The sequence below is a fragment of the Oncorhynchus clarkii genome, chromosome 10, assembly GCF_045791955.1.
Source record: "Oncorhynchus clarkii lewisi isolate Uvic-CL-2024 chromosome 10, UVic_Ocla_1.0, whole genome shotgun sequence".
NCBI classification, from domain to species: Eukaryota; Metazoa; Chordata; class Actinopteri; order Salmoniformes; family Salmonidae; genus Oncorhynchus; species Oncorhynchus clarkii.
In genome coordinates, this window is record NC_092156.1 from 46,763,981 (window position 1) to 46,781,235 (window position 17,255).

The 17,255-nt window shown below is 43.3% G+C and overlaps 1 pseudogene; it reads left to right on the top strand.

Moving 5' to 3' along the window:
• The first annotated feature begins 1,669 nt into the window (after positions 1-1,669).
• Positions 1,670-17,040, top strand: LOC139419599 (RAS guanyl-releasing protein 2-like; annotated as a pseudogene).
• Positions 17,041-17,255: the final 215 nt, after the last annotated feature.

The window sequence follows — 17,255 nt, forward strand, 5'->3', positions numbered from 1 at the left end:
TTCAAAGTAGCATCTCTTTGCCTTGATGACAGTTTGCACGCTCTTGGCATTCTCTCAACCAGCACCATCACATCTGGTTTGCACTTAGTGGGACTATCATTGTTTTTCAACAGGACAATGATCCAACACACCTCCAGGCTGTGTAAGGTCTATTTGACCAAGAAGGAGAGTGATGGAGTGCTGCCTCAGATGACCTGGCCTAGACAATCACCCAACCTCAACCCAATTGAGATGGTTTGGGAGGAGTTGGACCGCAGAGTGAAGGAAAACCAAGTGCTGAGCATATGTGGGAACTCCTTCAAGACTGTTGGAAAATCATTCCAGGTGAAGCTGTTTGAGAGAGTGCCCAAGAGTGTGCAAAGCTGTCATCAAGTCAATTCGTGGGGACTTTGAAGAATCTCAAATCTGAAACATACTTGAAACACAGATTTGTAAACTCAAACAAATGGAATAACTAGAAAGGAAAACCACGATTACACCCCCACCCTCAGGATGTGTGTGTGCGTGTGTGTGTTGACAGGAAGAGAGAGAGCGAGGGGAGACAAACATGTTTCCATGACCACAGCAGTACTTTGTTAGCGCATTTACTTTATTAAGAGGAAAGGTGGTTGACACTTTGGGGCGCGGTCAAGAGGAGGGAATGTGACTGCACGTAAATCGCTCAGCAAAAAAAGGAAACTGAGAGCAAAAGACAGCTAAAGGGATATCTGTCACTCAGTCAGACAAACTGCTTGGAATACGTTATGGGATGGAGTGGTTCCGACAGCTCTCGTAGTCTTCTGATGGGATCCTAATGACTTTTAATATACAGCATTAACATTTACATTTAGTGAGATAGTTAAGGAGGTCTTATCAGGGTCAAATAAGTTATCTTGATGTTTGCTATCCACTTGATGACAGACACTTTTCCAGTTTTACACACCTCACGACAACACTGCTGGGGTCATTTCAAGATGGTAAGACATTTTTTTATGATCTAATATAATTTGGGTTGTTAGACTGGTTGTGGTGTCAAGTGCTGGGAATAGTGTTGTAATGACTCATCTACTGTATCTAATAGGTCAGGAAATGTATGCAAAACAGAGCAATGTCTAATTGTGTTTGACATTTATTTAATACGTGGGAAAGATTGAACAGCCACCAACACACTTTGATCTCTGTCTGATGGGTAATCATTTGGCTGAGATGATCTTTTCCTTTCATCATTTATAATCAGATCAAACATTGATGTGGAAGGATTAATTATTATAACCAAAATATTGCAATATTGCTGGTTCTTTTGTCACAAAAATAGACCACTTGGTATTAACATCAGTGAGTGAACAGAGGAATACCAATTTGCTAGGCCTACTCTCAGATGGGTAGAACATACATACTCTTTCTTTGTTTTCATGTCCGTACCGACGCTCCTGTGTTAAGGTGAGGCAGAACGCACACTTAAACTGAAATCCTCATGAAAGAGGAAGAGTTGCTTGGCTTGTTGACTGGAGCAGGGTAGCTGCCTGCCTGAGGACTAACAGACTCATCAGAGGGCTCTGTTGGAAGGTTTGCCCAACAGAATAGCAAACACACAGCCTTTCTTCTGAATCCCACACCTCATCACAATCTCACTGTGTGTTCGAACGGAGGAGACAACAGAAAGGGGCATTGGAGAGAGAACCAGAGGAGGATGAAGTTCATCGAATTGGATCAGTCAGCGACAGCGGATGATCTTACGGATGCTTGCATCAATGCATTTGGTAAGGATTCACTAATTGCCTCTCTTTTGGTGTAGTGTCTGATTTAGTTGAAGACGGTGCTTGCTTAGATAACATTTTGATCGTTTATTTGTTGTTGTTTTGTTTGTGTGCACAACTACAGCAGTTTCCATTTAAATGAATCACACAATATCTGGCGGCTTGCCTTGTACAGTGAAGCTCATCCACGTATCTCAGGCAGGCTGAGTGATGAGCCTCTGGTCCAGATGTTTCTCAAGATACATCCCTGGTACATCTCCTCTGCTGACCTGGCCAAGAAACTCTCCAACAAGTATCCTTTCAGACAAATGACACACTACTATTCTCTTTATTAAAAAAAATGATGTGCCAGATGCTAGTAGAGGGTTATTTTTGACATGTAGCGATGGCCCCTAGGATTTAGCAGACGAAGGGATTCTAATCATTTTTTGGTGGAAAAGTCATTTTGCTCCTTAACCACTCAAACAGGTCTCTGCATGGAAAACTGTCCACCTGAACGCGGGTCACAAATGTGCCATCTTATCAAGTCAGTGAATATGGAGCACTACAGAGAAAGAACTGTTTCAGGTCTTAGTTGTGAGATTCTGGGCTTGTGTTTCAACAGTAACCCATCAGACTGTTAAACAGCCATCGCTAACATAGAGAGGCTGCTGCCAATGTACAGACTCAAATCTCTGGCCACTAGTGACACAAAGGTGTCACTAGTCACTTTAAATAACGGCACTTTAAGAATGTTTACATAATCCACATTACTCATTGCAAATGTATATACTGTATTCTATACCATCTACTGCGTCTTGCCAATGCCGCACGGCCATCGCTCGTCCATATATTTATATGTACATATTCTTATTCATCCCTTTGCATTTGTGTGTATAAGGTAGTTGTTGTGAATTTGTTAGATTACTTGTTAGATATCACTGCATAGTCGGAACTAGAAGCACAAGCATTTCGCTACACTCGCATTAACATCTGCTAACTATGTGTATGTGACCAAGAAAATATGATTTGATTTATATGATTTCCCTGTAAGCAATAGGCATAGTATTTCTGTGAAGGCATATCAAATCAAAATCAAATCAAACTTTATTGGTGTAGACAACAAAGTGTAGACTTAACTATGAAATGCTTACTTAAAGCCCTTAACCAACAGTGCAGTTCAAGAAGAAGAAAATATTTACCAAGTAGACTAAAGTAAAAAGTAATAATAAAAAGTAACACAATAAGAATAACAGTATTGAGGCTATATACAGGGGCCCCGAGTCAGTGTGCGGGGGTACAGGCTAGTTGAGGTAATCTGAACATCTACAGTTGAAGTCGGAAGTTTATTAAGGTTGGAGTCATTAAAACTCGTTTTTCAACCACTCCACAAATTTCTTGTTAACAAACTATAGTTTTGGCAAGTCGGTTAGGACATCTACTTTGTGCATGACACAAGTCATTTTTCCAACAATTGTTTACAGACAGATTATTTGACTTATAACTCACTGTATCACAATTCCAGTGGGTCAGAAGTTTACATACACCAAGTTGACTGTGCCTTTAAACAGCTTGGAAAAATCCAGAAGATGATGTCATGGCTTTAGAGGCTTCTGATAGGCTAATTGACATAATTGGAGTCAATTGGAGGTGTACCTGTGGATGTATTTCAAGGCCTACCTTCAAACTCACTGCCTCTTGGCTTGACATCATGGGAAAATCAAACGAAATCAGCCAAGACCTCAGAAAAAAAATGTAGACCTCCACAAGTCTGGTTCATCCTTGGGAGCAATTTCCAAAAGCCTGAAGGTACCACGTTCATCTGTACAAACAATCGTACGCAAGTATAAACACCATGGGACCACGCAGCTGTCATACTGCTCGGGAAGGAGACACTTTCTGTATCCTAGAGATGAACGTACTTTGGTGCAAAAAGTGCAAATCAACTGCAAATGACCTTGTGGAGATGCTGGAGGAAACAGGTACAAAATATCTATATCCACAGTAAAACGAGTCCTATATCGACATAACCTGAAAGGCTGCTCAGCAAAGAAGACTCCACTGCTCCAAAACCGCCATAAAAAAGCCAGACTGGGGGTTCCGGTGACGCAACTTAGGAAATGGCTGCCTAGCTTTTCGTATACTGCACATCGGTTGGGTATATATCCAGAAACTGGAAGAAAACAAATTAGAACTTCACAGCATATCTACAAGAATGGGGGACGCAGAACAGCGCATTGGGGAAACGGACACATGGAACTCAGCAGTCAAGGAAATACTTGAACAGTCACTGAAAAGCCAACACGCACTACAGGCAAAAGTGACAGAACTCGAAGGTTTCTCCTGTCGAAACAACATTACACTTTATAATGTAGTAGAGGGCGCAGAAAAAGACTCTATGCCCAACTTCGTGGAGGATCTATTCAAGGGCATACTTGAACTGAAGAAGACACTGACCTGGGAATCGAGAGAGCACACCGAGCTCTGGCCTCAAAACCCCCCCAGCGGCGCCCCACCAAGATCCATAGTAGTACGGTTCCTAAAATTCTCAGTCAAAGAGAAAGTCTTACATGCAACCTGGAAAAAGCCTGTTAACTTCCAAGGCCAACGAGTGTTCTTTGATCATGACTACGCGGGAGAGATACTGAAAAGAAGGAAAGAATACACCCCCATTAAGAAAGCACTTAAAGAGAAGGGTATTCGCTTCCAAACACCATACCCGGAAAAAATGTGGGTATTTCTGGAAAATGGCCCGGTTACATACGAGCATGCAGACGAGGCTGCTGAGGACCTGAAGTCAAGAGGCTTCCCAGTGGAGTATACCGCCAGGAGAAAGGTGACATCACCAGCGGAAAGACTCGAGCAGGCTCTCCCATGGATCATTGTTGACAAGCAGGGTCATGGCGAAAGAGGGAAACCATCTCGGCGAGAGGACGTTCACATCCGAGAGAGACTCAGGCATTTCCAACGGGAAGATGGAAGACACTGAATCGGATTTAACAGAATTAATAGTTACCGCGAGCTGTTAAGACTTTGGGTTGTTACGGTTGACATTACAATAGGTCAAATATATCCCCTATTTTCCCCCAATGCTGAACAAGGGTGAGTAGCCAAAAGCATGTGTTCTTTACGAACACACTAAGTAGCGTCACGTTAATAACATATATATTAGCTAAGGATTAATGACACATTGAAAACGGGGCGACAGAGGGCATATCAAGGGGAGGATTCATGATATGCAAGCATGACCGATATAGTTTCACTTGTAATTAACCGATGTGTATAAGCAACAAAATAGGCGCCCTTATTATTTTCGGTTCCACCAGGTCTTTTTTGTGACTACTTCACGCATTTTCATATCTGAGCGAGGGGCCCATCCTGCGGACAGGCTCATCCCCTCAAACCCCAGAGGCAAGAGACAGTCCTCTGACATGGGAGTCCAAATACCAAAGTCTTTTACCACTTTGGTTTACTTTATAATCGTTCTTGATTTTTCATTCATTTTTAGGTTCATGATAAGCAGGCAGATACGGTGCACAGGGTTTTTTATTTATATCGATGCATCATCGGGAATTTAAGGTCATAAGTCTCAATGTAAACAGACTGGGGAGTGCCATCAAGAGAAGTAAGGTCGGCCTCCCGTGTGGCGCAGTGGTTAAGGGCGCTGTACTGCAGCGCCAGCTGTGCCATCAGAGTCCCTGGGTTCGCGCCCAGGCTCTGTCGTAACCGGCCGCGACCGGGAGGTCCGTGGGGCGACGCACAATTGGCCTAGCGTCGTCCGGGTTAGGGAGGGATTGGTCGGTAGGGATCTCCTTGTCTCATCGCGCACCAGCGACTCCTGTGGCGGGCCGGGCGCAGTGCGCGCTAGCCAAGGTTGCCAGGTGCACGGTGTAGCCTCCGACACAACCCAGGCTTCTGGGTTGGATGCGCGCTGTGTTAAGAAGCAGGCTGGTTGGTTGGGTTGTGTATCGGAGGACGCATGACATTCAACCTTCGTCTCTCCCGAGCCCGTATGGGAGTTGTAGCAATGAGACAAGATAGTAGCTACTACAACAATTGGATACCACAAAATTGGGGAGAAAAAGGAGTAAAAAAAAAAGTCTCAAAGTAAACAGACTGGGGAGTGACATCAAGAGAAGTAAGGTAATAGCAAAGATGAAACGGGAGAGAGTTGACATACTATTCTGGCAGGAAACTCCACACCTGAACACGAGAAACTCAAGAGAATGGGATACAGGAACACTTTTTTTTCTTCTTACAAAATGGGTAGAAGGGGAGTTGCAATCTTGATCCCAAATTCAGTTAATTTTTTAGTTTATGTCAGAAATAAAAGACAAGGAAGGTAGATTTATACTTGTTAAATGTAAACTGGATAACAAGGAAGTTACATTATTTAATGTATACGCACCCCCAGGGAGTGACATGGTCTTCTACGGGAAGGTGTTTGATTTAATTATCTGTGGAGGGGACTTTAACACAATTCTACACTCAAAATTGGACAGCACAAACCAAAATAGGAAAATGAGCCTAGTTGCCAAGATCAATAGGATACTGCAGGATCTAGGACTGCTCGATGTATGGCGTGACACCCACAAGACCGATAAGGAATATACTTTTTACTCAGCCCGCCACACTGAATACTCCAGGTTAGACTATTTTTTATGTACAGTGCAGATAGACACAGGCTTAAGGATTGTAGGATCGGGCAGAGCGACTTATCAGATCATAATGGAGTTTACCTAACTCTACACCTTGATAGCAAACCAAGAAATACTATATGGAGACTTAATACAAGCATGCTGAATGATCCAGCATTCAAGGAATCAATAAAGACAGAATTGAACATCTATCTGGAGAATAATGATAATGGGGAAGTATCTCCTGCTATATTGTGGGATGCAGCTGAGGCGGTTATTAGAGGGAAGATCATAGCCACATCATCTCTCAAGAAAAAGATTCAAGCACAGAAACTGCTGAAATTACAGGAAACCCTAAGAAACGTAGAACGATCTCATAGTCAATACAAAGACCCTCTTATATTACGAGAGATTCAAAAGGTAAAACAGGAAATTGACCGGATTTATAGAGAAGAAGTAGAGAAAAAGCTTAGGTTCCTGAAACGACGATATTATGAAGCAGGCTCAAAGGCAACCAAATTACTAGCATGGGCACTCAGGAAACAACAAGCACAGAATACAATTTTCAAAATAAAAGACCCCAAAACAAAAAAGGTCACATGCAAATTAGATGAAATACAGAATGCATTTGAATCATATTACACAAATCTGTACAAGCAACCAGAGAAGGCAGATGCACAGACAATAGAGCACTTTTTGAACTCCCCTCAATTGGGACAGAGCAAAATGATAGACTAACTTTAGAAATGTCCACCGAAGAAATTAATAAAGCAATATCCCAACAAAAAGTCAACAAGTCTCCAGGCACTGATGGCTTCCCTTCAGAATGGTTCAAGACCTTCAGAGAAAATTAACACCTCTACTTAAGGCCTGTTTTAACTGGACTCTGAGGGAGGGGGGGTCTCCCACCGTCATGGAGAGAGGCCATCATATCAGTAATCCCAAAAGAGGGTAAAGATAAGAAAGAATGCAGTTCAGATAGACCTATCGCAACTCTTAACACAGATTATAAACTATATGCATCAATGATAGCCAAAAGAATGAAGAACATAATCCCAGAATTGATTGACGGAGATCAAACTGGTTTCATACAAAATAGGCAGACACAGGACAATATAAGGAGAACACTACATGTCATGGACCACATTACTCAGAGTAAGACAAGTGCAATATTAATCTGCCTAGATGCAGAAAAAGCATTTGATTCTGTGGGATGGGATTACCTATTCCAAGTTATGGAAAGATTTGGTTTCAACAAAGAAGTGATACAGTGCATCAAAACACTGTATTCATGTCCGACCGCTAGATTAAAGATAAATGGACATTTGACACGAACGACAAAATTAGAGCGAGGGGCAAGACAAGGCTGTAATCTTTCACCCACGCTCTTCTCCTTGTACCTAGAACCATTAGCACAGGCAATAAGACAGGACCCAACCTTAGAGGGAATAACCATAAGAGGCTGTGAACATAAGACATGCATGTATGCTGATGACTGTCACGGTCGTCCTCCTCTTCATCTGAAGAGGAGAGGCGAGATGGATCGGAAGACCAAAATGCGGCGTGGTAAGTGTCCATGGTAAATCTTTAATAAAGAAGACACTGACACTGCATACAAAACAATAAACGACCGTGAAGCTAACAAAATAGACCTGTGCTGACACAAGCCACTGACATAGACAATCACCCACAAACAAACAGTGCAACCCAGGCTACCTAAGTATGATTCTCAATCAGAGACAACTAATGACACCTGCCTCTGATTGAGAACCATACTAGGCCGAAAACATAGAAATGCCCCAAAACATAGAAAAACAAACATAGACTGCCCACCCAACTCACGCCCTGACCATACTAAATAAATACAAAACAACGGAAATAAAGGTCAGAACGTGACAATGACGTTCTGTTATTCCTTAAAGACCCAAGCTCAAGTGTACCTAGATTGATGGAGGTTTTACAAACATTTGGAACATATTCAGGGTATGTGCTTAACGTACACAAGACCCAAGCCCTAGTATATAATTATACCCCACAGGAAGAGCTGAAGAGTAGGTAGAACTTCACCTGGACCTCTTCATCCGTTAAATATCTGGGAGTAAATTTACCAAAAGATATAACCAAACTTTATGATGAACTACGATCACATCAACAAGAAAATATATGATGACCGAGACAGGTGGAATTCACTTCCCTTAGATCTTAGTAGTAGAATTGAAGCAATCAAAATGAACGTCCTGCCAAGGTTACTGTATTTGTTCCAATCACTGCCCATAGAAATCCCGTCTAAACAGTTTAGGGAATGGGATAAACGGATAACAAGGTTCATCTGGAACAGTAAGAGACCAAGAACTAGATATACAACATTACAGTTACCAAAAAACTGTGGGGGTATGGCCTTACCAAACCTACAAGATTATTATGTGTCAGCCCAATTGAGACCTCTGGTGGGTTGGTGCAATTCAGAATACGAATCCAAATGGAAAGACATCGAGACTACTTTGACAGAGATACCCATACAGTCAGTTTTGGGAAATAAGGACATGGTAAAAGAAATATACAATAGACAAAATCAGTGGATTCAATTCTCTCTGAAGACATGGTTTAGGGTAGTTAAGCAAAAATAATTTAGACAGAGAGATCAAACTGCTGAGTTGGCCCGCATACGACTCCAGCTTCATCCCTGCAACTCAGGACAGCAGGTTTAAACAATGGACGCAGAAAGGCATCACAACATTCAGTACAATTATAAGGAATGGGAACCTAGATAACTTCCAGGACCTAAGTAAAAAACATGGCTTGGATAAACAAGATTTTTACAGATACCTACAAGTTCGACACTATTTCTTAAGGGGGATAAAAGTGACCCTCGAGCACCTCCAAAATTAATCCAAGTATTCACTAACGCATACAACTTGGGGAGTAACAAAAAAACTACTTCAAATCTCTACTTGGGTATTCAATCCTCAAAGAAACATTCTACAAACTATATTAAAAAGAAATGGGAGGAGGAACTTAACATTGAAATAACTGATGACACATGGTTGAACATATTAGAGACTCAACAAATCTCCACCAACTCAAGGTCATGGAGAGAATTCTGTTGGAAGAATGTTATGTGTTTCTTCATAACACCTAAACTGAAATCAAAACAGACTGGCTCACTACACCCTTGTGGGAGAGAATGCGGTCTATTGAGGGCGGACCACTCTCATATCTTTTGGACTTGCCCCGCAATCGAAACTTACTGGGGAGAAATAAGATCTAACATTGGAAAAATAATGGGATTTGACATAGAACAAACATTCATTTCTTTGTACATGGGTGAAATACCTGATAACTTACACAATAGAGAAAAGTACCACTTGAAGGTCCTACTGGCAGCCAGTAAAAAGGCTATCACTACGAAATGGCTACAAAAAGACCCTCCCACAGTGACACAATGGATAGACATTGTAGAAGAAATACACCACATGGAACGTATGACCTTTGCTCTAAGAACTCAACAGGAGAGAGGTCAAGAATACTGAGAAAAATGGGTTTCGTACTTGGAAAAGGTCTAATTCAAAGATGTCAATGTAACTAATATGATGATATGATGATGAGGCAGCAGGGTAGCCTAGTGGTTAGAGCGTTGGACTAGTAACCGGAAGGTTGCAAGAGCTGAGCTGATCCCCGAGCTGACAAGGTACAAATCTGTCGTTCTGCCCCTGAACAGGTAGTTAACCCACTGTTCCTAGGCCGTCATTGAAAATAAGAATTTGTTCTTAACTGACTTGCCTAGTTAAATAAAGGTTAAAAAAAAAAAAAAAAATTTAAATGAAGGTATGAAGTGCACTGTAACTGCCAGATATTTTTTTTGTTGTTCTTTTATTTGACTTTATTTGTACTTTCTTTGTGTTCCTACAATAAAAACTAAGTATAAAAAATATATATAAAAAAGCCAGACTAAGGTTTGCAACTGCACATGGGGACAAAGATTGTACTTTTGGAGAAATGTTCTCTGGTCTGATGAAACAAGAACAAACAAAAATAGAACTGTTTGGCCATAATGACCATCGTTATGTTTGGAGGAAAAATGGGGATGCTTGCAAGCCAAAGAACACCATCCCAACTGTGAAACACATGGGTGGCAGCATCATGTTGTGGGGGTGCTTTGCTGCAGGAGGGACTGGTGTACTTCACAAAATAGATGGCATCATGAGAGTGGAAAATTATGTGGATATACAGAAGCAACATCTCAAGACATCAGTTAAAGTTAAAGCTTGGTCGCAAATGGGTCTTCCAAATGGAACAATGACCCCAAGCATACTTATAAAGTTGTGCCAAAATGGCTAAAGGACAACATAGTCAAAGTATTGGAGTGGCCATCACAAAGCCCTGACATCAATCCCATAGAAAATGTGTGGGCAGAACTCAAAAGGTGTGTGCGAACATGGAGGCCTACAAACCTGATTCGGTTACACCAGCTCTGTCAGGAGGAATGGGCCAAAATTCACCCAACTTATAATTATTGTGGGAAGCTTGTGCAAGGCTACCCGAAATGTTTGACCCAAGTTAAACAATTTAAAGGCAATGCTACCAAATACTAATTGAGTGTATGTAAACTTCTGGCCCACTGGGAATGTGATGAAAGAAATAAAAGCTGAAATAAATAATTCTCTCTACAATTATTCTGACATTTCACATTCTTAAAATAAAATGGAGATCCTAACTGACCTAAAATTGAATTTTTGCTCGGATTAAAAGTCAGGAATTGTGAAAAACTGAGTTTAAACGTATTTGGCTTAGGTGTATGTAAACTTCCGACTTCAACTGTAGGTACAGTATAAAAAGATAATCAAAGACAACAAACATCCGAGCCACTGCTTGTTGTATGACTATGCACAGATAATAAAAAGCAAGTAGCAGCAGTGTACAAACAAAGGGAGGGGTTCAATGTAAATAGTCCGGGTGGCAATTTGATTCATTGTTCAGCAGTCTTATGTCTTGGGGGTAGAAACTGTTTTAAGGAGACTTTTGGACAAAAAAAGGGAGCCTTTTGGACCTAAACCTGGGGCTCACTTGGGTACAGTTTGCCCGTGCGGTAGCAGAGAGAACAATCTATGACTTGGGTGTCTGGAGTTGTTGACCATTTTTGGGCCTTCCTCTGACACCGCCTTGCATATGGGTCCTGGGTGGCAGAAAGCTTGGCCCCAGTGATGTACTGGACTGGACGCACTATCCTCTGTCGCGCCTTACGGTCAGATGCCGATCAGTTGCCGTACTAGGCTGTGATGCAACCGGTCAGGATGGTCTCGATGGTGCAGCTGTAGAACTTTCTGAGGATCTGAGGACCCATGCCAAATCTTTTCAGTCTCCTGAGGGGGTAAAGCTGTTGTCGTGCCCTCTTCACAACTTTCTTGGATGATAGCCATTATTGCCATGAATGCACAGTATATTATATACTTAATGTATGTATTACTATATCCATGTAGGTATCTGATTTCCATACTCTTTGGCCCTGCGCCAGAAATGACAATACTAACTTCTTCCTGCCTTTCTGTCCTTTTAACCCTGTCTCTCCATAAGGTACTGGATCAGTGAGTTCCCAGCAGTGTTGATCTGAACCCAGAGCTGGCAGAGCAGATCAGAGGGCTGAAGGAGCAGCTGGTCTAGCAGGGAGGGGAGCACCAGAACACACTCATCAACATTGACAGTGTGTAAGTGCCGCCTGTCTGCAGCCAGAAAATCATACAAGCATAGAAGCAGGCAAGCAGCCAGGCAGCCATGGTCTTCTCACAGTGACAGCTTAGCATACCATTTAAATGATACAGTATAAAGAATTTCAGAGTGCATGAGGGCATCGACAACCAGCCACTCTCACAGTACTTCTACTTCTACAGTTTATGTTCGTTTCTTATTCTCTCTAGGCCGTCATATGAGTGGAGAAGACAGGCTCAGTCTGACTTCAAGAAGAGGAAGACATCTCTCCTCTTTCATCACCTGGACTCATCTGAACTAGCAGAGCACCTCCCCTTCATGGAGCATATGTCCTTCTGTCAGTGTGTGTGGCTGGCCAGCAGGTGGCTCTGTTCGCCAGCTTCTCTCTGTGTCTCACTCAGTTGACTTATTTGCTCTTGGCTGAATTATGCAGTATACGTTGTATTTGTACTTGTGTGAGAGAGACCGTGTGTTTGTGTGCACGTTTGACCGTGTGTATATGTATATATTGGACAGTGTGTCTACGACGGTTCCTTGCCCTCCAGTTCCAGGACCACCACAGCTTTGTGATGCATGGCTGCAAGGTAGACTTCATCACCTACTTCAACAGTGTGTCTCAGGGGATCCATCTGATGGTGCTCAGCAACCCCCCCCCCCCCCCCCGCCCTCAGAGGGCTGTAGTCATCTCCCATTTCATCAGGGTTGCACAGGTCAGTCAATCAACTTCCAGGTCAATGAGAGTCAAACCCCAGGTCTGTGAGAGCCAACCCCCATGTCTGTGAGAGCCAACCCCCAGGTCAGAAAGAGAGTCAACCCCCAGGTCAGAAAGAGAGTCAACCCCCAGGTCAGAAAGAGAGTCAACCCCCAGGTCAGAAAGAGAGTCATCCCCCAGGTCAGAAAGAGAGTCAACCCCCATGTCAGAAAGAGAGTCAACCCCCATGTCAGAAAGAGAGTCATCCCCCAGGTCAGAAAGAGAGTCAACCGTCAGGTCAGAAAGAGAGTCAACCGTCAGGTCAGAAAGAGAGTCATCCCCCAGGTCAGAAAGAGAGTCAACCCCCAGGTCAGAAAGAGAGTCAACCGTCAGGTCAGAAAGAGAGTCAACCCCCAGGTCAGAAAGTGAGTCAACCGCCAGGTCAGAAAGAGAGTCAACCGCCAGGTCAGAAAGAGAGTCATCCCCCAGGTCAGAAAGAGAGTCATCCCCCAGGTCAGAAAGAGAGTCATCCCCCAGGTCAGAAAGAGAGTCAACCGCCAGGTCAGAAAGAGAGTCATCCCCCAGGTCAGAAAGAGAGTCATCCCCCAGGTCAGAAAGAGAGTCATCCCCCAGGTCAGAAAGAGAGTCAACCCCCAGGTCAGAAAGAGAGTCAACTCCCAAACTGCCTCTTGATGTTGGTCTGTCTTCTGTTCCCTGTTGTGCTTTCGTTGGCTATGTTAGTGCCCAGATGGGTTATATTTTTTCTCTGGTCTCTCTGTAGAGGTTGTTACAGCTGCAGAACTTCACCACTCTGATGGCAGTAGTGGGGGGTCTCAGTAGTAACTCCATCTCACGCCTCAGACACACAGTCCCACATTAGCAATGTGATGTGAGCAAGGTAAGGACTTTTGATAATATTTTAGTTAAGAAGAGTGAAAACATACATTTATCAGTTACAACTAAACGTCTACATTTTTGAATGTAGGTCAATGTCAAAATGTGGCCCAGTTATTTATATATCCACGGTATTCTGCTCGACAGGCTTTGGACTTTAGCACGTATAGCACTTTAACGCACAGGGCACACTGGTTGGTGTCACCTCGTTAGTCAGTATGTGTTCCACCTGTGCTGGTTGCCATCACGTTAGTGGGAAGGTTTTTCACCTGCCCAGGTGCTATTTAAGAGTAGCTGGCCCAGTCCTCTTGAGAGATGTAGAGGGACTCTCCCCATCTGATTTATAGAAAAACATTCCTTTGTCTGATTTAGTTTTGTGCCACCTTTTTGGTATGCTTCCTGTCTTTAAGTTTGGTTGGGTTTTTCTTTTGTTTGCCTCTTTTTGGGCAGATTCAGTGGGCGCTCATGGTAGGTGTCTTTTAGGTTACAGTTGATGTTGCTAGTCAAGTTTTAGTGGACACCCCCATGAGTGTCCACCACCACCTGTTTAATTTTGGTTGTTCGCCAGTGAGTCTTTGTTAGTTCACCTTTCTGTATGAATTAAATGTTTGTTTTTCTTGCTGGGGAACTTAAGTGATGTCTATCACTGTGTGACATCCCCATTGTCTCAGGCATTCAAACAACCTGGTGGAGCTTATGACCTCCTGTGGGAAGTACAGGCAGTACCGCCTGCGTATCACAGAGAGCACAGGCTTTCGCTTCCCCATCCTGGGAGTGCATCTCAAGGACCTCATAGCAGTGCACGTGGCCCTGTCCGACTGGAGCGACCGCGAGAAGACCAAGGTCAACCTGGCCAAGACCCTGCAATGCAATCCTCCAGCAGCTAGCGCTGACCCAGACCGCACCACTCAGTGTTGATGCCACCATGGACCTGCTCAACCTGCTCATGGTTTGGCCCGGGTGACTGATACTGAATGACTTGAAAGATTTGTTTTACCGGTTAGCTTTAGCATTTTATTTTTGTGTATTGTTCCTGTCTTGTATCTCTGGACCAGTACCATTTGGAGGAAGAGATCTATCAGCTGTCTCTGCAGAGGGAGCCACGCACTGCCAGGCGAGGTGAAATTGTGGGTAATCCACATTTTGTTTTGTCCTTCTTCCACGAGCCTGCCTGTGATAGAGGAATGGGCATCTTCAGTGAAGCCCAAAGCCAACCTCATCAGCAGCAAACGCATACAGAAGATGGTTGCGGTAGGCTGTTCAACCTATTGAATGCAATTATGAAACACGACAATGATCCTTTAATTTGGTCATATTTCAGTCAGTGCTTAAGAATTCCGACGCTGATGAAAACGACTACATCTCTACAGGAGGAATTTGAGATCAATAGGACCAAACTCCCATACCTCTGCAAGTTTGATGACCTGGATAAGAGTCAGTGAGTTTCACAGGTCATAACTATTCATGACAGATGTAGTAAATGTATAATTCAAGCTACGGTGTTAGTCATAACGGCCAGCATCTTGACGAAACAAAGCAAAAACAGAAAGGTACCTTTCTCTGGACCCTGTCCTTCAAAGATCATTTGTAAAAATCCAAATGTCTTCATTGCAAAGGGTTTAAACACGGCTTCCCATGCTTGGTCAATGAATCATAAACAATTAATGAACATGCACCTGTGGAACGATTGTTAAGACACTAACCGCTTACAGACGGTACGCAATTTAAGGTCACAGTTATTGAAACTTAGGACACTGAAGAGACCTTTCTACTGACTCTGGAAAACACCAAAAGAAAGATGCCCAGGGTCCCTGCTCATCTGCGTGATCGTGCCTTAGGCATGCTGCAAGGAGGCATGAGGACTGCAGATGTGGCCAGGGCAATAAATTGCAATGTACGTCCTATGAGCTGCTTAAGACCGGGAGACAGGACGGATAGCTGATCGTCCTCGCAGTGGCAGACCACGTGTAACAACACCTGCACAGGATCCGGACATCTGAACATCACACCTGTGGGACAGGTACAGGATGGCAACAACTGCCTGAGTTACACCAGAATTGCACAATCCCTCCATCAGTGCTCAGACTGTCCGCAATAGGCTGAGAGAGGTTGGATTGAGGGCTTGTAGGCCTGTTGTAAGGCAGGTCCTCACCAGACATCACCAGCAACAATGTCGCCTATGGGCACAAACCCACTGTCGCTGGACCAGACAGGGCTGGCAAAAAGTGCTCTTCACTGACGAGTCATGGTTTTGTCTCACCAGGGGTGACGGTCGGATTCGCGTTTATCGTCGAACGAATGAGCGTTACACCGAGGGATCGCGCTGGAGGTTCCGTCATGGTCTGGGGAGGTGTGTCACAGCATCATCGGATTGAGCTTGTTATTTGCAGGCAATCTCAACGCTGTGCGTTACAGGGAAGACATGCTCCTCCCTCATGTGTCCGGTAACTTGCAGGTGCCTTGGTGGAAGAGTGTGGTAACATCTCACAGTAAGAACTGGCAAATATTGTGTAGTCCATGAGGAGATGCACTGCAGTACTTATTGCAGCCGGTGGCCACACCAGATAATTAATGTTTTTATTTTGATTTCCCCCCGTTTGCTCAGGGAGACATTATTCCGCTTCTGCTAGTCACATGTCTGTAACTTGTTCAGTTTGTCTGTTGAATCTTATGTTTATACAAATATTTACCCATGTTAAGTTTGCTGAAAATGAACACAGTTGACAGTCAGAGGACGTTTCTTTTTTGCTGAATTTACACGTTTAGTCACATTAGTCAAACACAGTATCTTGTTACTGTAATACTGACATTTGACCCCTCACCCGCTCAGGGATGGTAGAATCAGTCAGGAGACGATCGACTACATCACCAAGGCCAGCTCTTTACTGAACATCAAGATGGGCGTTCATCCACACGTTTTTAGAGATGACCTGCATGAAGCCTACACTTTGCCATCCCTGTAAAGGTGTTGTAAGAATGCCTACGCTTCAACTATGTAAGACTCCATGTAAAAGCGGTTTTAATCACAAGGGACATAACATATGAATCAACATGGTGGAAACATTTAGTACCAAGACCTGTGTGTACAAATGATGTCTTGATCCCCCCATAGCAGAGGATGCTCAAATTATGACTAGCGCTGTTATGATTGTGGATTAAGATATTCAGAGAGCACCATTTAGGATGTAGAACAGTAAGGGTGCTGATGGTAATATTATGTAACAAAACACACCCACACACCGGTTCTGTTTTCTATTCTAAAGTGTTTCTCTCTCGTTTTATCTCTTTCGGCGGACACTTCATCTTCTGCTTCATAGCCTATGCACTAACTTTAGCTCTGTTCTGTACTAATTGTTTTTGAATCAATCAAGTTGTCTGCAAATGACTTGACTCCTGAGAATGCTGACAAAGTCGTTGTAACTTTCCTTAACTGCTCACTGTTGATTGTATGATAGATTTGAATTGCTTCCTGCAATTTGGATAAAATGATCATTCAGCAATCGGTATCATTTTGAAAGTTACCACCAACCCTGTCCTTTTAAACGCTAAAAGTGACCGAAGGGGGGTTTTTACAAGATAGATGTGTAAAGGTACAGTAATACAAGGATCTGTCAG